Source organism: Balaenoptera acutorostrata, chromosome 1, assembly GCF_949987535.1.
Source record: "Balaenoptera acutorostrata chromosome 1, mBalAcu1.1, whole genome shotgun sequence".
Lineage (NCBI taxonomy): Eukaryota > Metazoa > Chordata > Mammalia > Artiodactyla > Balaenopteridae > Balaenoptera > Balaenoptera acutorostrata.
Genome location: NC_080064.1, coordinates 34,520,625 through 34,541,137, shown reverse-complemented (window position 1 = coordinate 34,541,137; position 20,513 = coordinate 34,520,625). Strand labels below are relative to the sequence as shown.

The following is a 20,513-nucleotide window of genomic DNA, read 5'->3' as shown; positions in this document are numbered from 1 at the left end:
TGAATGGATGAGTGAATAAACGGATGAATGAATGGATGAGTGAATGAATTAATTAAAACGGAAAGGACAGAAGTAACGTTTGCTAGCCATCTGCTTCAAGTCCAGTGGCCTTCTTTGAATTCACGGTATCCCCCAGACTGCTGAGCAGTTCTAGGGGAGCCCTCACTCCAACCAGAAATGGGGGTTGAGAGCCAGAAGCTGAAACCAAGCTCACGTGAGTGGGAACACTCAAGGTATTTTTTGAGTGGGCAGAATTTGGTAATTTTTCTTCAGCCAAGTCTTGCTACTCATGACTCTCCCATGCCCTGTGATTTGGGGCACTGTGCCTGAATTATCACGTTAAGGCTGGAGAAGATTCTTAAGCAGCATGAGACTGGACTATGGTTCTCAGCTGGTTCAGAGCCTCCTTTATACAAGGGCTGTTCAGCCAAGAGTATGGGGACCTAATGCCTTTGGAATTCAATAGCTGTGACCAGGACACTCCTCAACAAAGTTCCACAGCCAGACAGATACCCTTGGATCTGAAAATTGGTTGCTGGGTCAAGAGCTGTGGTGATAATATTGAGAGACCGTGGAAATTTGAAAGGTGTGTCCTGAGGCCCTGATCCCCACCTGGGCATGCCCTAGGTGGCTGCTGCCCTCTGTCAAGCCTGGCAGGCGGCTGGGGGACCCTGGGTGTGGTGAGGAGACACCATGAGACTCCAGCAGAGGCTAGGTTTGTCTTGACTCTGGTTCCTCTTTTACAGGTGAGGAGACTGGTCCGGATGACCTCTAAAATTTCTTCCACTGCTAACCTTTTAGGATTAAAAAAATTTGAGTATGTTGGAATTGACCCACCTCCAGGTGGTAGCCTTCTGAGGTTGGGGAGATGGGTAGTGTCAGCAGAAACACAAATTTTCAATGTCCTGGCGTGCTGATTCCAATTCCCCATCCTCCTTCTGCATCAACACGACTTGCCTGTCATCCTGTGGTGGTCGGCAGCAGCCATGGAGAATTGTACATCGATGGCCTGCAGTGACGCCCATGTATCCTTCTAGGTGGCACAGTTGCACGTGTTTGTGCTCTGCTGAGCAGGAGAAGCAGGCCTCTAAACGGTCCGGTGTAATCCTGTTCACAGGAAAACCGTATCTGTGTCTATATACATAGAAAAATACCGGAAGGAATTAATCCAAAATGTTAACAGTGCTTCTCTCTATGTGGTAAAACCATAGGTCACTTAATTTTTTAAAAATTTTAAAATTAAAATAACCTAGATGGGAAAGGAACTTGAAAAACAATAGATACATGTATATGTATAACTGAATCACTTTGCTGTACACCTGAAACTAACACAACATTGTTAATCAACTATATTCCAATGTAAAATAAAAATTTAAAAAAAAATTTTAATTTAAAAGAATCCCCCAATTTTTTATCTTAAGTATGTATATTGCAATTTTGGAGTTGGGGGATGAATGGAAGGTGTTCATGGGGGTGGTTTGGGAGCCCCTGCCGCCCTGGGACACCGGGGACAGAGTCTCTCCCACCTTAGCTGGCATAAGGATCATGCAGGGAACTTGTTAAAACTGCAGGTTCCTGGGTCCCTCTTCCAGAGATTATGACTCTCTGGGTCTGGGTTGGGGCCTGGAATCTGCCACTTACACAAACATCCCAGAGACCACCCTTTGAGGAACATTGGTCTGGGGACTCTTGCTTTATCTGGAGCTGGATTAACAGAAGTGTCGGGAGAGATCTAGCTAGAAGCAGGCAGGTGAGCTGAACATCAGCAGATCAAGCTGAGACTCCAATAAGATTATGTCTCCAGATGGAGGTGGCTCTGGGACAGAGGTCAGGACAGGCCTGCCAAGCTCTCAGAGGAGCAGGCTGTGCCAGCAGCATCTTGCTGTCAAATTCTCTGCCCCATCAGACCTCCTCTGAGGCTGGGAGGGCAGGCTGCATCCGGTGGGGCCAGAGGTTCTCTTTCAATCCTGGCCAAAACTAAAAGTTCTGGTTCTGCTACTTGCCAGTTGTGTGATTGTAGGTGAGTTACAGTTCTCACCTGAGTTTTGTGTAATGTAAATGATACCACCAACCTCATAGGCATTTCATGGGAGAAGGAAGTGGTCCATAGCAGGAGGTCGTGAACATTGGTTGTCTATCCTTTCTTATTCTTTGGCTGCTTGGGAGAAGGGAGCATGAGAGACCTCTTAGCCAAGGGGAAGGACACAGCCCTGCCTACAGCGCTGCAGTCAGATTGTCTGCCTAGGTCATTTTCACAACAGCTCCTTCACTGCAAGGCACAATATTCCTGGAGGATGTTTACTGGCAGGATGACTAAGTAGCTGGCCCAGCCTGACCCAGCAACTCCCTTCTGGCCCCATCCTAGCCAGTCTGTCTCTGTGAGTCCTCAGAGCTCCTAGGTAGTCTGAACACTGTCCCCGCTATTGTCTGTGTGGCTAGGGGACCCCTTGGATGGTCTCCCTCAGACCATCTCCATTAGGACTTTGCTTTAAACTCCATGTCCTCCAAGCAGCCAGCTGGCTCTCTTCTCCTAGACAGTCCTTTATTTTAATCTGAAACTTCCAGAAAGCCAGTTCAGCTCTGCTCCCCTTTGGTATTTTTTAAAAATTTGCCTTTATTTATTTAACCCTGCTTACAACACAACAGACCAGATCTGCAATATAGTGAATCTTATCCAATGGCAAGCATTTAGCAAGACACTTTCCAAATGGAAAATTATGTTCTTTGATTCCTGCCCCCTATTTCAGTCATTCAGCAGATATTTCTTGAGGACACACTGTAGCAACAAGAATTATCATGTATTGGGTGCTCTTTATGTGCCCAGGGTGGATAGTCCCTGACGTCCTGGGGATACAGACAGGCAGGTGGTTATCTACAGCATGGTGAGTGGTGCGAGAGGGAAGGAATGGGCTGCCCTGGAGCAAGTAAAGATGGACACTCTTTCCCACCTTCCACCCGCACTCCTCCTGAGCCTAGCTATTGTGTAATATAGCTAATTGCATAATGATCTCTTTTCCAAGTGAAATCTGCTTCTCCTGCAACTCCTAGTTTAGCCATCCTCTTCCATGCCTTCCTAAAGCACGGAAGACCCGTGAGGCCCCCATCCAGAGCTGTGGCTTTGAAACCCCCAGCCCATGCAGGACCTGGGATTGGCCTTGCTGCATGGCAGTATCTGCATAGGTGCAGACTGCCATCTTCCTTTTCAATTTAAGCAGAAAAACAGAAGTGCCAGGGAATCATACAGACAGTCCCTGTGGTTCCTTTTCCCCCTGTAAGGCAGCAGGCGGCTGTTTATCTGAGAGAAACAGGTTTGCCCAGTGGAACGTTTATTTGGTTTCTTTGGCTGATCCTGGGAACACACCTGCCACTTTGCCACTTCCTGCGAATCAAGCAGTTTCTTAGAAAAGGGACACATTCCTTAAAATATATTATGTGGTTTGGGGGTGAGAGATGGTTTCTTGGATTTTTATGATTTAATGTGTCTGCAAAAACATTAAGCCACAGATAAAAATACATTGACTGCCCCTTATGAGAAACTGGACTTTCCTTAGAATTAGGGGGCTGGTCATTTTGGTGTTTATGCTGGGTTTTGTTGTTTTTAAGTTTTCATTTGCTCCTCTTCCTGTTTCTCAGCACTTCTCTTATGCTGTAGACACACCATGTGTGGGCAGTCTTTGATACAGTACACTGCAGTTATCAACCAAAATAATCTGGATTGAACTTTTATAAGAAAAAGGCAAATAGTGAAATTAATTTTCTTAGATCTTATTTTTTAACATCCCTTTTTCAGGGCATGCCTTGGGGATGCTCTGAAAGTGGTATATTAAAAAAATAAGATATAAGTTATAAAAAATAAGATATAATATGTATTATAAAAAATAAGATGTAATATAAATTATAAAAAATATATAATATAAATATATGAAAAAATGTTTAAAATATATATTACATCTACTAATATATAGATCTTTCTTGACTCACAATGGGATTTCATCCTGATAAACCCATCGTAAGGTGAAAATATTATAAGCTGAAAATATATTTAATACACCTAACCTACTGAACATCGTAGCTTAGCCTAGCCTGCCTTAAATGTGCTCAGAACCCTCACTTTAGTCTACAGTTGGGCAAAATCATCTACTATATAGTCTACTTTATACTAAAGTGTTGAATATCTCATGTAATTGATTGAATACTGTACCGAAAGCGAAAAATAGAATGGTTGTCTGGGTACAGAATGGTTGTCAGTGTATCGCTTTTTTACCCTTGTGATCGCATGGCTGAGTGGGAGCTGTAGCTGCTGCCACTATCCAGCATCAGGAGAGGAAAGGACAGCATATCGCTAGCCCCGGGAAAAGATCAAAATTCAAAATATGACGTATGGTTCCTGCTGAATGTGTATTGCTTTTGCACCATTGTAAAGTCAAACAATCATAAGTCAAACCATTGTCAGTCAGGGACCGTGTGTATATATTTAATTTTATTTTATTATTATTATTTTTTTGTGAGAGAATCATTTTTGCTTTCATTTGCTCCCTGATCATCATATAGCAATAAATAGACATAGAACATTTTCTAATTATTTTCTGGGTTGGGTAGGGGTGAAAGGGAAGATCTGGAAAATCAGGAGTATATTAACTCAAATTTCAACACATAATTATTCAAATAAAATTTTAATGATTTCAGTTCAATACAACTGAAAATGCAGTGTGTTAAAGGGCATTTTCTACTAAATTTCAAATTACAGGTTGTGGGTCATTTCTGAGCAAGAGTATCCTATCCTACTGAGTATTCAACTTATTAACTAAGGTGATTGACATGGTAGGAGGTGGGGAAGAACAATAATCAGCTCATAGAATTTGGCTAAGAAAGGAAACAAACAAAAACAATGCAAATAATAATTAAAATAGCTACAGATATTAGTAAACTAAAAATACAATCCCAAATATCCATCTCTTAAATTACTAGAAAAAAATTACAGGTAAATTTACAGCAAATACAGTCTTCACAGATTTGGGTAACTTTAGTTGCATTTAATAGTGATTTTTAAGCCCTATAGCCAATGAAATCATTTTAAAAAGCACTATGGGGGCTTCTCTGGTGGCGCAGTGGTTGAGAATCTGCCTGCTAATGCAGGGGACACGGGTTCGAGCCCTGGTCCGGGAAGATCCCACATGCCGCGGAGCAGCTGGGCCCGTGAGCCACAACTACTGAGCGTGCGCGTCTGGAGCCTGTGCTCCGCAACAAGAGAGGCCACGATAGTGAGAGGCCCGCACACCGCGATGAAGAGTGGCCCCCGCTTGCCGCAACTAGAGAAAGCCCTAGCACAGAAACGAAGACCCAACATAGTAATCAATCAATCAATCAATCAATAAATCTTTAAAAAGCACTATGAGGAATGGAAATTTAGATGTCTATACACTTTTCTTTAAAAAAAAAAAAAAAGCTTAAATTTCTGAATGAGCAAGATTCACTTTTGCAGGTAGAGGCCCTGCTTCTTCATGATCTTCACCTTTAGATCTAACAACCACGAGAGAAGACGCTGGATATCTGTTTAGCTTTTGTTCACTCACAAATTCCAAGTCACCGTGGATACTCAGCTTCTCAGAGGGAACATACCGCTCCACAGCTGTAGCCACAGTTGCACAGCAAATCCAGAGCAACACCATCACGGAGAGGACAAGAGTCATGGTTAAAATCCACCCGGAGTTAGCAGAGACATCTTAAAAAGCCATCACTTTCTCCATCTTCAAGATAGTTCCTGTGTGCTTGTGAACTTCTCATTTGCAGATAGGACATTTTGCTTAGTGACAGTTCTTTCAAACTTGTCGGCTCCTGCTCCAACGGTGGTGCATACTGGATTTCTGGCTTACACTGGAATATAACTATTTTTCCATCATCAGCTTGAAGATAAAAAGTCCACGAAGAGGTTATGAAGCTCTGTGAACAGTCCATCATATCACTCCAGAATGACCTTACCAGGGTTAGAGGGAAGACTAGATGCATTTTTGGCATCAGGGACATGAGTTGTTCTTGTCTCAGTTCAGCAAATGGCAGCTGATTCTGGCACCCAAGGTGACAAACATATTGCTCATCAGATTGGGAATATGCTTCTGTACATGCAGATTCACATTCCAATTTGGTCTGATTTAAATCAATTCCATCATCCACAAATTGACAAATTGAAAACAGCCTGCAACCTCTCTGACATGCGTACAACTCCTCTTCCTTGGAGTAGGTGTGCGAGGGGTAGGTCAACTGGCAGGCCCGGTGACAAGACGCCGTATCACCCAAGACTGAGTCAAACGCTTCAGCCGAAGTGGTCCCCGAGTCTCCAGTCAGGGCCGTGGTCAGCAGCAGCAGCAGTGGCGAGAGCCCCAGTTGGGCCCTGACCCAGAGGCTCCCCTTTGGTGCTGCCATTTTGTTTGCCTCTGTCACAGCAGGTCAGCTTGTTGCTCTATATATTTTATATATATATATACACACATACACACACACATACATATATATATACTGGGCTGTGTCTAATTCTTGTGCCTATATCTGAAATACTCTACAATCAGACCTAATTGTTATGGCAAATAGCTAAGAGATAGCCCTGCACGTATCTATTAATAAAGTACAAGTAGATTTACATTTAGTATAGTATACTTACTAAGACAGGAAAGAGGACCATGAACATTGTGGAACATTTTTCAGATGAGTATTTAGAACTGATTGCACATATATTTACCAGAAAATGTGAGTAATCAGCATACCCTGTTTCCAGAACTTTCTATACTAAGGTTTTCTTATAGGAAGAGACAGTCGAGCATTAGATAAGAATGTGAAATTGGAGAGTCAGATTGGCCCCGGTTCATATCGTGACCACAATCATGACACCTTGACCCAGATACTTGGCCGCTCTCATCGATTTCCTCACCTTTAAAATGGGTGTTGTGCTGGTATCTGCCTCGCACGGTTCCTGTGAAGATTAAGACAGTGCAGGAAGAGTCCTCAGCACAGTCCCTGACCCATATGAGATGCACCACCAATGCTTGCTCTCGTGATCATGGCTGCCACCATCTTCTCCGTCATCATCGTTGCCATCACCATCTTAATGACTGTCCTCTACCTGTCAGGGCCTTTGCTGCAGCCAGCTCCTTTCTCCAAAGGGACTTGGGTTTGAGGGACTTGCATTGTGTGATGTTGTGATTCAGTGTTTCTAGGAAGTTAGGCTAGATTAACAAGCAAGTTTCTGAGTCTTATATAGAACTTCTAGAAATAGTTAATTGACCTTTTATGTCTTAGTTTGTTTATCAGTAAACTTAGATAAATGCTGCCGTGTTTGCACTTGAGAATGTGACATCTTCTGCTGTCACAAGCTTCCAGCGCCTAATGGTATTGATACCTGATCCGAGGTTAGGGTGATTTTGGCTCCTCGGCCTTCCTGTTCATTTTCAGATCTGAAAGCAGCACCTTGAGAACAAGGAGGCCACGCAGAGGTCAGACTCCTGTCATGCTTCCCTTTTCAGATGACTGCCTCATGCCTGGAGACCTTGAAAACTGATCTTGAAATCCAGGGCTGGGCCTGTTCAGTGGTTTTTTTAAAGAATTAAAATAGAATCTTTCAAGGGCAGAAGTCTCCTCTCTTCTTCCTTCTCCTCACCCAGGCGAACCCTGCTCTTCCTGAAGGTGACATGTAAATTTATACAAAGGTAGCTTATCTACAGGGCTTGCGGGGTGTTCATAGAGTTAATGCTGCATTTAAGGGGCCACGGAAGTACCTTTGTTGTCATGCCAGCAGCGTTCCCTTCCTGGTGAGCAGCACTGCTGAGATGGATGACAAAGGTTCAAATCCCTGCTCTGCCAATTATTAATTGGATGACTCTAGGCAAGTTAATTTCATGCAACTTCTTTGGGTCTCACTTTCATTACCTGTAAAATGGGGGTAAGAAATAAGACTGCCTTATAGGGCTGTGGTGAGATTTAGTGGTTCGTATAGGTAAAGCACTTGGAACTCTACCAGGCACATAATCAGGGCTATGTGAGAGTTTGCTATTGTAGTTAATTTTACCTTTAACCTTTACCAAGTAACTACTTGGGCTGTGACCTTCCCTAATTTTTCTAAAAGTTGAATAAAAGGCCCAGATGTTCTTCAAATACAAGTCATAGAAAAGGAAATACAAGTAGAGGTTTCACATGGAGGTGAAGGATTTTACATCCTTGGTCTGAAGGATATAAAATCTGTCAGATGTACTTCTCCAAGTGGGGGAAACCAGAGTTGTTGGACAGGGAGGAGTGGGCTGGGGAGACCGAGAGGGGGCTGTTTGCTGGAGTCCTGGGAACGAAGGGAGGTTTGCCTAAGAGGCTGTCATCTGGAGACCAGGGTGTTCCTGCTTAATTTAAGGCATGCTGTGAAGGGCTCCAGAATATGTTAAGATGGAATTAGTTTTAATATACTTCAGTTGAGAAACCCGTGGTATTTTCAGGAAGAGAGGAAGAGAACTTTGTAGGAAGCAAGCAGCCCCAAGGTAACAGGCACGATGGAGGCTTGGAGACTGTGTTTTGTGTGATCCATGGGGAGAAACAAGCCTTGCAGGGCTCAAGCATCTTACTTGAGACCTGCCCCGTCGATGGGAAGGGATGCCTGGGCTTCCTGTGGTGAATGGTGCACCTGTCTAGTTAGGAGAGGCAGCTCTTCATGGAGGGGTAACTGGTGAAGGGGAGGACTCCCCTAGAAAACTTCAGGCACATGGGACAGAGCATGCAAGCAAACTGCAATCCCACATTGATCCCAGAGTGCTTTTTCTCCCACTGGGCTGCCCATCCCATGAGGACTTGAGAACACACAGAGGCTGGGCCTTTTTCATCTCTGGATTTCCAGGAAGGGCTCAAGAAATGGTTAGGGGTCTGTGTTATGGATGAATTACAAATTTGGGATGACCTAGGAAGTACAACTTTGAAATGGGACTGGCGCTGATACAGGAAGGACTGGATTGGACCTTGGAAGCTCACATGACTTGTGTTCTCTCACAATCTGCCCCCTTGTTACTTGAAGCAGGGTGAATATGAGGTGTTCCCGCTGTCACCTGGCCTTGTTGATGGAATAAAAAAGGTAGGACAGGAAGGAAGGAAGGGAGGAAGGGAGGAGGGGAGGAAGGAAGGAAGGAAGGAAGGAAGGAAGGAAGGAAGGAAGGGAGTCTTTTGTGCATACATTCAGCTTAGACCAGTTCTGCATTCACCTCTGCTTGTTGAATTTGGATCCTGTGATGTGTGTGCGTGTTATGGGTGTGTGTGTGATGGGTGTGTGTGTGTGTTTATTGCATGTGTGTTGTTTTTCTTTCCCACCCTCTCCCCATCAATCAATTTAAATCTTATCACTTGCAAAGGTGGTTGTAAACTAAAACAAAGTGACCAAATATCACAGTTCAGATTCATGCTAATAGAGTGATTGTTCAGAGATAATCTCACCCCTTTTTCTTCTGAAATGGTGTCTTTCAGAGCTTTAGCTGTTTGGTTCCATTGAAACACAGCAGGACCTTGATACACTTTTGGAGAGAATGAAGATGAACCCCTGCAGAATAGAATGTCGTTAACATTGGTAGCTGGGGCCCTGGTTTTCATGTGTTGTAGGGTAAAGTTTCGCAAATTGCCTGCTCTGTGGGGGGTAGAGACCTAAATCCTCCACAGTGCTAACTAATTGGTGATGCTTAATTCATATTTGTGGATTGCTAGATGTGCGTTTAATTAAAAGACACACCTAGTTGCATGATTCCACAGAAACTTGCCAGGATTCCCTGATGTATTTTACAAATGAAATTAGGCTTTGTGGGAGTTGTAGAATTATAGATGTATGTATATTTCTTTTAATCTCAAATGCAAGAATAATATTTCTGAATCTGGTTTCACTTCCTGTCCTTAGTTTGTGCTTTCATCTTTTCTCTATGCTATTTATTTGTAAGTGTACGCCAGGATTTGTTTAGAATTCAGATAATTTTGTTGACTCTGTAGTCAGAAAATTCATTGATTTGGTTCCCAATTTCTACATAACGAACAACATTAAAAAGATACAAAGACTCTCTTCTGTTTTCTCATCGTTTATCTTAGCCTTATTAATATCTATGTAACAATATTATTTAATATGGATCCCCTTTAACATGAGCTGTTGACTATATAACCCATACACATTTGTGTATTTGGGAGGTGGGTGTGTGATATTGTTGAGGGTGGGGAAAATGGTTCTGAGCCTCAGAAAGTTGAAATATACCTGGGATAAAGCATGGAATTCAGTGGAATTGACTCTGCAAATCAAATGCTAGAATTCATTCACAAATATGGTTTTTGCATCTTCAAATGGCCTTGGGTCGAAAGGAAATAGAATTCAGTTAAAATTGCTTGAGTCAGGGTGTGAATGGCTGTGAGGAAATACGGTGTCTTTGTCCAAGGCCAAATTCAGAAATATCACAGCTTCAAAAGCCTGTCCTGCTTCAGAAGCAGCCTGCGGGTGACTTGCTCTGTCGGTCACGTGAACACCACCAGGAAGGAATTCCCTCTGTACAGAGTGTGAGGGGTCGGTTCCCCCTGAGGCGTTAACCCCACTCTCTTCTAGGCAGGGGCTTGGGTGTTTAGCAGATCTTGAGGAAGAGAGAATTCTGCCTGGAGACCTACATTAAGGCGTTCTCCTGGGCGAATTACAGTATTATTAACCAAAAAATAAGAAAGAAAAGGAGTGTTTTAGGAGCTTGCGGTGGGTGCACATGACTCATTAAGACCACAGTGACCTCTCAGTGCCTATGACCTTCCCGCTCTGCAGACAAGGAGAGCGGAGCTCAGGGTGTTGAGTGCTTTGGGGGGACAGAGTGGAGCCTCCGCCTGGGCTGCAGAGCCTCAGACCTATGGGGTTTTTCTTGTGGTGTTTCTGGGATCCACAGCACCGTGCATTTCCGTAATGATGCTCATTTCATCAAAATTAGTTAAGAAGTAGGAAAGAAATAACATATGTTAGAAGCACATTTATCAAGGTTGGTGGTGCTTAGCTATCCAGAAAATCTGGTTGGCTGGACTAGGATAGTTTTCTAAGTGCTGAATTTTGGCTTGACATTTAGGGGTGGTCAGGTAACATTTGAAGAGAGAATGTTGGGAGATAACATTTTAAAGAGAAAAGAGCCCTGGTGGGGGATTTAGAAGAGCTGGGTTTGGTAATAATGATGATGATGATGATGATGGTAGCACTAACATTTGCTGAGCATTTTTGCTCAACAAATTTGTTGTCCAACATTTATTGAACAGTGCCAGGCACTGTTCTAAGAACTTCACAAGTATTAATTCATTTAATTCTCACAAAAATCCTCTGAAGTAGATCCTGTTATTATCCCTATTTTACAGGTAAGGATATCGAGGCACAGAGAGGTTAAGTAACTTGCTCAGAGTTTTACGGCTACCAAGCAACAGAGTGGGGACTTGAACTCAGACCCTGAGTCTGACTTCAGACTCCATCACCCAGGTCACCTCTCTAGGGCCCAGCACTGTCACCCTTGAAACATTACTTAATCTGAGATATCATAGATTCATACAATTTCAACAATATTTTGGAGAACTGTATAAGGTTGCCGTTTAAAATTTTTGATAACTGTCATTTATTTTTACAGTCATTTCATGAAAGAAAGGACAATATTAACAACCCCTCAACAAAGTAAGGACACAAATCTCAGATTAAAGGACAATCCTTCCCTTTATTGGGACATACACTGACTTGTTCATCTGGCAAATGTGCCTGGAGTACCCACTGTGGGTGAGGGAGGGGGTCCGAAAAGCAGACCTAGCTCCCACCCATGTGGAACTCTCATGGGTGGGAGCTAGGGAGGGGAGATAGTCATTTTAAAAGTAAACGAAAACCTACATAATCACAGATTTGTTAAGTGCTGGAAGGACGTGAGCACAGCTCAGGGATGGGGAATAAAATGTAGGGTGCCCTGCTAAGGAAGGCCTCTTCCACGAGAGGAGGAGACAAATGCTGGGCAGAGGGAAAAGCACGTGTGAAGTCTCAGTGCGGGGAAGCGCCTGGGGGCAGGAGGAAGGAGAGGAGGCTGAATGGCAGCTCAGGGCCCAGGAGGAGGCTGCAGAGAGCAGGTCGGGTCTGGTGTACCCTCAGAAGTCAGGGGAAGAGCTTTGATTTTACTGGGGGGCAGTGGAAACCATTGCAAGATTTGCAGGTGCATGACGCGGTTTGATTTACATTTCACGGGATAACTGGGTATATGCTCCTGGGGAGAGCAGATGAGAAGGGGCCAGGAGGAAAGCTGGAAGCGTGGTCAGGAGGCTCTTGCAGCTGTCCAGGCTAAAGAGGCCGGGGCTGTGATAAGGGTAGACGGGGACGTGGAGGGGGAAGCAGCAGCAGGAATCAATGCTTATCCTGTTCAGGGTGGGAACAGGATATAGCCATCTCATAGGGGGACAATTCAGGAGGGACCATCTACAAAGGCAGGGCTGTGGAGGAACGACAGTGGTGGTGCTGGGCTGATAGGATGGAGCTGATACTGTGGAGGCCTGAGGGGCAAGGAGAGGGGGAAGTTACTGGAACCCTGAAGGAGAGGGCTGCCTTGAAGGGAGCAGTGACCTTCAGTGGAAGGTCAAGCCAGGCCAGTGTTCTGAATTTCTGCCTCGCAGGCAGAGAGCCGAGGAATGAATCCACTGACCTCTTTCCCCTCCCTCCACCCTCCTGTGACCTCCTGTGGGCTGCCCCATTGGCTGCTAACCAGACCACAGAGGCTGCCCATTGATGTGGTCCTTCCAGGTCAGCCCGTGGGCAGGGAGCGGAGTAGGGAGGGTGGAGGGTAGATCTGGTGGGAAACAGGACGTAGCCAGCACCAAGACGATTCCCAGACCTGTGTCTGAGCAGCGAGGTGGAGGGAGGCCCTCCTCCTCTGTGGCGGAGAGACTGGGAGAGGGAAAGGAAGCTGGGGAGGAGAGTCAAGGTGTCCTGTTCCCGTGGACTGAATCCCTTGAGGGCTCTGAGTTTTCCTCTGTAAAAGCAGCCGTTGGACTGAATGACCTGGGAAGTCCTTCCAACTGTCTTCCTAGAGGACCCTATGGGGGACTCACTGAGCGTTTCTCATAGGGAGTCTCTACGAGTCACCCAGAATCCAGCCCTCCTCGCCCCCTGCCCGGTCACCCAGATAAAAGCCACGGAGGGCGGCGATGGAGAGTCTGGGCCTGGCTTTCTGCCGGAGCAGAAGAGCATTTGGCGGTGGCCTTGCTGGGGAAGCCTCATCTGTGCTGTGCATGGCCGGCCGCGTCCTAGTAACTGCATCTTTGTGGCCCTCCCGAGGAAGAGAAGGACTTTCGTCTTTACAGATTATGTGCTAGCCGGCCAAGCCTAACTCGGGCAGAATTCTCTGGGTGAGAGGAAATCAGTGGGCCACCTTCAACCTTTATTTTGCTTTCCAGACGAACAGCCCAAGGGAAGTCCCAGCAAGTAAATGTGGGACTCTTCCCTCTTCCCTCACTTGGCTCCACTTTATTTTAATTTTATTTTTAAATTTTTATTGAAATATAGTTGATTTACAATGTTGTGTTAGTTTCAGGTGTATAGCAAAGTGCTTCAGTTATACATATATATAAATATATATATTCTTTTTTTACATTCTCTTCCCTTATAGGTTATTACAAGATATTGAGTATTATTTCCCTGTGCTATACAGTAGGTCCTTGTTGGTTATCTATTTTATATATAGTAGTGTGTATATTTTAATCCCAAACTCCTAATTTATCCTTCTTCCCCCTCTCCTTTGGTAACTGTAAGTTTGTTTTCTATGTCTGTGAGTCTGTTTCTGTTTTGTAAATAAATTCATTTGTGTCCTTTTTTAGATTCCACATATAAGTGATATCATATGATATTTGTCTTTCTCTGACTTACTTCACTTAGTGTGATAATCTCTAGGTCCATCCATGTTGCTGCAAATGGCATTATTTTATTCTTTTTTATGGCTGTGTAGTATTCCATTGTATATGTATCTATATACACCACATCTTCTTTATCCATTCCTCTGTCAGTGGACACTTAGGTTGCTTCCACGTCTTGGCTATCGTGAATGGTGCTGCAGTGAACATTGGGGGTGCATGTATCTTTTCAAATTATGGTTTTCCCCAGATATATTTGGCTCCCCTTTAAAAAACTCAGTGAATAAGATGAAAACTGCAGATAGGCACTTCTGCAATCTGCTCGTTTCAGTGATAAGGGAATTTTAAGGCACCTTTACTGCATTTCTGGTCACTTTCTAAGGCAAGAAAGAATGGTTTCAGTGAAGCCGGGAGAGTCTGCTGTTCAGGTGGTTGTTACAAGCTCAGGAGGTGGCCATCTCGTGGCAGCAGCTGTTTTTGGAGCAGAATTGGGGCAGGGGGGATGGGAAAGGGGTTCCTGACCCCAGCACGAGGCCAGTGTGAGGCCTCAGGGCCAGCAGCTCTGAGAAGCTTCTTCACATTCTGAGGGCTCCTCGTTCCCCTTGGACCTGCAGTTTGATCTCTTTCATCCCTGAGCTTCCTGACTCCTCAAGCCTCAAAGCTCTGAGATTCCCTGCCTTCGAGGAATTACAACCCACCCCACCCTGTCCTTTTCTCCTCCTTCTTCCTTACTGAAGGTGATGAGAATTCTGGATCTTAAGGGGAGTTTATGATCTCTCAGAAAACAAAATAAAGCCTATGTGAAAAACATAAGTCAGTGAACATATTGAAAACCCACATTTATCAAAATTCAGTCTGGTGTCTTGGGAAGTTATCTTGTATAAAAAAATGAACGCCTCTGAAATAATAAGAATAGGCATGTGGTTGTTAACATATAGGATTTTGTAGTTCGGATGCTGTTTATGTAACATGACATTACATGAGCCATTTCCTGGCCTAGCCAGGCACAGCGGTTGCTGGGATCCCCTGTGTTCTGAAGACACGTGCTAGGTTGTGGGCAGGCCTGGCTGACGGGTGGCCCACACTGGTTCCCGTCGGGCAGAGGGAAGTATTGGAGTCCCCACTGTGAGCTTTGCCTGGCCCCCTCTCAAGGGGGAGAAAGGGGGGATACCCCCTCCATAAGCCTTCCACCAATGAGGGGCTCCATGGCCTGATGCCACCACAGCAGTGGAGCAGGGTGGAAGCTCCTGGGTGAGCTGGGTTCACGTCCCCTGGGTCTGATGGTCCTTCCAAGTCCTGACTCTCCTAGAAAAGCAAGGAGAGTCTGCTGGCGACAGGGCAGTCGAAACTGCCCCTGAAGACAGAGTGAGGAGAGGAAGGAAACTGAGGAGGGACAACACGTCCACTGAAGGTGGGACAAAGGTGGCCATTTTCCTGGGGTGAAGTGGGCACAGGGGGGAGAGGTGGCCAGTAGAGCTGTCCTGAGAGGACCCTGCCAGCTCCCTGAGCAAAGCAGCTGAATGTGCTGTTGGATGCTCTTTTTGGCATTCCCTACTCTGGTTTCCTCTTTTATTTTTAAAATCTCTCTAATAAGTGCTTTAAGAGTGAACCTATTGATGATTTCTATTACTCAGGATAAGTCTGGCATTTTCCTATGAAGTTAAACATCTACAGCATATGACCCAGCAATTTTCCACCTAGGTATTTATCCAGGAGAAATTTGTGTTGGCAAAAAGACTGGTACATGGATGTTCATAACAGCTTTATTCATAATAATCCAAAACTGGAAGTTAACGCAAACCCAAACACCCATCAACTAGGGAATTTATAAGCAACTTGCTGCACACTCACATGCAGGACTCCAACTCAGTAATAAAAGGAATAAACTGTGGATACATGCAAGGACAGGCATGAGTCTTCTAAGTGTTTTGCTGGAAAAGCTACCAAAAAAGTATATATTGTATAATTCCACTTATATGAAATCCTAGAACGGTCAAAACTAATCTATGGGGGGAAACAAATGGAACAGTGGTTGCCCTGGTGAAGGGTGGGTGAAGGAAGTAGGACCAGGGGTTCACCAGTAAAGGGTACAAGGGAACTTTCTGGGATTATGGAAATGCCTGTATCTTGACTGGGGGGAATGGTTACCTGGGTATATGTGTTTGTCAAAACAAAAACCAAAAACCAACTGCTTACTTGAAATGTATCCATTTTATTATATGTAGGTTATACCTCAGTAAAGTTGATTTTTATAAAAGAACCTAATAAATGTAACAAGTTTTCTTTAAGAAGTTACTTAGTACATAGGGATTTGCCTGTTGATGGCTTGGGCTCATTGATTTGCCAGGGTTTTGCTTTATTAGCACTCGAGGATTTTGAGCTTCTTGATTTTGAGCCCCTCCGGTCTGTTCTCAACAGTTCCTCCTATCAATTCATTGAAGGCATTCTGAGATCACTGATAAGACTGTTATTTTATTGCTTGAGTTGTCAAATAATGCCCCGATTCCAGAACAATATTTCACAGAGATGGTGAAATCGTTCCACTGAAATCCGGTTGTTTCAGCAGGTGAGCCTGATGCTGGCCTCTGTGGAAGGGTATTCATCATCGGATTCATTATCAAGGGGATTCTGCATCCACTTTTCCATTGCCCGCTTAGTGTGTGAAGAGCTCAGAGATAATTATGTACAGTTAGTTTCAGTTTCATCAAACAGCTCTTCCTTACCACTGCATTTTATTCTCCTGGGAATGTGTGTGTGTGTGTGTGTGTGTGTGTGTGTGTGTGTGTGTGTGTGTACACACCCACATATACATATATGGTGAACAATAAGATGTATAGACTTTGGAAGGTACGCACTTTTCTCAGCCTTAAATAGTATTCATTATAAATTAATCCAGAGAACACTTTCTAAGCTTTAAACACATGCTTGTTGTTGTGCTGGGCACTGTGGGATGTACAAAATCAAATCTTAGACTCTAGGTCCAGAAGCACCTTGAGGGGTCATGTGGTCTGGCTCTTATTTTAGATGGGTGTGGCATTCTTACCATTTCAACTGTTATGGACTGAATCCTGCGCTCCTCCCAAATTCATATGTTGAAGCCCTAACCCTGGTGTGACTGTATTTGGAGATGAGGTCTCGAAAGAGACAGTTAAGGTTAAATGAGGTTATGGGAGGAAGGGGACTAATCTAATAGGACTGGTGTTCTTAAGAAAAAGGGACAGCAGGGGTGCAGGGCACAGAGGAAAGGCCATGTGAGGACATTGCAAGAAGGTGGTTGCCTGCAAGCCAAGGAGAGAGGCTGCAGGAGAAATCCGACCTGCCCGCACCTTGATCTTGGACTTCCAGCTTCCAGAACTGTGAGAAGATAAACGTCCGTTGTTTAAGCCACCCAGCCCATGGTATTTTGTTACGATAGCCTCGGCTGACTATAACTGCAACTGAGGCTGGAAAGTTGAAGTAGATAAACCATCGCTTGCCTCTGAGTTACCTAATTTCAGTAATAGGGAACCTTGGAGATTTGTTCTGTTTGTGGACTTACTGAAAGCATATCAAACTCCTTGATTTAACCTACCTTTGTTCTCATTCTTTCAGTATATAAAAATAACTAACTTATTGTGACTACTTAGCATGTGCTAGGCCTTGTCCTAAGCAGTTCATATGTACTAACTCATTTCATTATTAATGCAGTCATCTGAAGATAATATTCTTATTATTTCCAATTTCCAATTTGGAAACTGGAAGCCAGAGAGGTTAAGTAGCTTACCCGGAGTCACACAGCTGGTCAGCGGTGGGGTCCAGACCCCTATCCCAGGCAGTCTGGCTCTTTCCACCTTCCCCTTAACTACTCCTCTTCACTACCTCTGCCTATCCCAGGAGAACATCTACAGGCCTATCCTCTAGTCTGTCCCACGGGGCTGCCCCTCAGGGAAAGTAACTTTCTGCCTACTGCTGTACATCTTATTGTTTTCCTTTATTCAGAAATGTATGCATAAATTAATAAATCTCCTTCATTAAATTTGAAAGTCCCATTGATTACGACATCAGTTATAACTGTGTAAGGCAGACAGCAGGATGCATTTTGGAATTTTGGCATAGGAAGGGAGCTTTTGAATGCTTTGATTCATTCATTTATACATTCATGTGATGAATAGTTATAGAATGCCTACTCTGTTCCAGGCACTGTGTCAGGTGCTGGGGATGAAATGACGGAGGAATCAGATGCAGTCTCTGTCCTTAGGGAGCTGACAGTCTAGGGAAGGGGAGGGGAAGTAAATTGGAGTATTGTGCATGTAATTATTTAAGTGTAAAGTTGAAAGTAGAGAGTGATAAGGAGACTCTGAGCCATAGTAGGTGCTCAATAATCATTTGTTGAATGAATGAGGCAATGAATGAGTGAATGACCCGACCTAGTGTAGGGAGGCTTCTTTGAAGAAGGGACATTTTGGCCAAGGTCTGAGGTGTGGGTAGGGTCAGCGGGGGTGGGGGTGGTGGGGCGGGGAGTGGTCGTCAGGACTGCAGCGTCTCCCTCCTTGGAGGAGCAGGGACACTGCTTTTGGACGGCAGGCACCTCTGGTCCTGGACTCGGGACTAACATCTTGAGCAAACCTTTGTCATACAGTCACCCACATTCAAGTTCTCCTTTTCAAATCTGTTTAGATGTTGTTTGGGCTGTCTCCTCATTATTTGTTCTCTAAATGTCTTACCTAAAAGGTTTGTTCCTTAATAATTCACATTTTCATAATGTCTGAGGCCAATTGTTTTTTTCTCCAGAAGGAGAACACATTTTCAACTTCATGATGACGGCTAATGGGAGAAGCACTTGTACGGTATAAAAATTTACTTTATCGGTAGGATTATTGAGTACATGTGCTCCATAGAGAAAAACCCTTGTGCGTGGAAAGAACAGTCCCTTCTGGAGAAGCATTCAGGTTGAAGGTGGCTTTTGTACTTTGGTGTCACATCTCAGATATGACAGGTTCTGCTGCGTCCCTGGTGGGTCCTAGTCTTGGTGTGGTTTCTGTTCATCTCTCGGTGAAAGGAAGGCTGTCACCTGTTTGCATCTGTTAGGGATGATTAGCAAGCAAGGCAGGTGAATTCTCTTAGCTTTTGATCCCTTGCTTGTGACACTCAGATTTCCCAGTGTCACGGGGTGACCCCCTTAAGAATGTCATCTTAATATGAGCATTCTTCCAGGAGACCGTGTCCCAAACTTCTCAACAAGCAGACTGATGGGAGAGCCAACACTTGCTTTCCTTCTACTGACATAAGCAGTGTGTAATGTCTGAAACATGAACAGGAGAGAGGCAGGATGACAGGAAAAACATACACCAACAGGAACCATTGGTTTGAGTCCCAGCCTTGCCATGGAGTAAGTCCTCTGACCTCAGGCGAGTCACTGCCGTTCTGAATTTTAGCTTCCTCCTTTACAAAAGGGGAGAAATGATTGTTTATCGGGTAATTATTGTGCACAATCTTTATGCTGGGAGCTGTCTGGTTTTGTTTGCTAATTATTCACTTAAGCTTACGACAACCTTATAAAATAAGTATCTCCATTTAACAGATGAGAAAGCTGAGGCCTAGAGCGCTTGGTGCCGCATCCAGAATCAGACCACTTGTAAAGGCAGCTCTAGGATTTGAAATCTGACCTGCCACCAAAGCCCGTACTCCCCTTCCTCCCTCTGTGCCTGCAGGGTGGTTGAGGTGACTGAGCAAGAACCCTGAGCCGGTGTGTTCTAAACCGTGATGCAATCGCTTATTGTTTTTTCCCTTGGGTAGTTGGTTAGTTCGGCTGAGATCTGAGTTTGTTGCTGCTTTAGGATTGAATATAAACAGTTTGAAACTGCTGGCTCCAGGGGTGGATCTGTTTTCATTGTTTTGTCCTGAGGGGGCTTCCGAGCAAGATGTTCATTTGCATAAAGGTGTCCAAGTGCGAATTGGGTACACGGTGTCGTGGCAATACAGCCACCTCTCTCCCATCAGCAGGGGACCCTGTCCCCGTGCATTCTACAGATATTTGTGCATCTGTGGAGCCCGTGCTCTGTGGTGGGCACTTTGCTCTGGGGTAAAACATTCAAGAAGTTAAACCTCTCGCTGAGGGAGCTTATATTCTAGTGAGAAAAACAAAAAACAAGACCAAAGGGGGGCAAGAACATGAAAAATTACATGAACTGTTGGTGATCAGTGCTAAGAAGAAAAAAGAAAGCTGGGTAAGGAAGGAGGCCAGCATGGCTAGAGTCGGCATTAGCCAGGAGAAGGAGGAGGGAGGTGAGGCCAGGCATATGGCCGTGCAGACCCAGGGGACTTAGTGGGCCAGTGGAAGGACCCCGATGTTGGGTTTGCTTTCATTGTTCAGAGTCATTGACTCACTCTGCATGAGCTGGGAAGCCTCCGGGGGCTTTGAGCAAGGGAGAGGGAGAAGGGCAGAGATGGAGGGAGCAGGCTTGGATGGGAGGCTGGCAGTGGTCCAGGGAGAAGTGGTGTGGCCTGGGTGGCAGTAGTGGAGGGGTGGGAAGTGATGGGTCCTGGCTATGCTCCGAGATGGAACCGATGGGATTTGCCATGCCCCGGGTTTGCCTGCCCTGTAGGAAGAACCCAAGTTTAGTCATTTACTAGGTGGCACCACCATGGCAGGG

General features: G+C 44.8%; 1 protein-coding gene and 1 pseudogene across 2 annotated transcripts in view; one reads left to right on the top strand and one right to left on the bottom strand.

Annotated features, from left to right (window-relative positions):
* Positions 1 to 20,513, top strand: part of HIVEP3 (HIVEP zinc finger 3) — a 497,909-nt gene that overhangs the window by 128,678 nt on the left and 348,718 nt on the right. The gene's annotated exons all lie outside the window — the stretch shown is intronic.
* Positions 5,402 to 6,420, bottom strand: LOC103020142 (transmembrane protein 59-like; annotated as a pseudogene).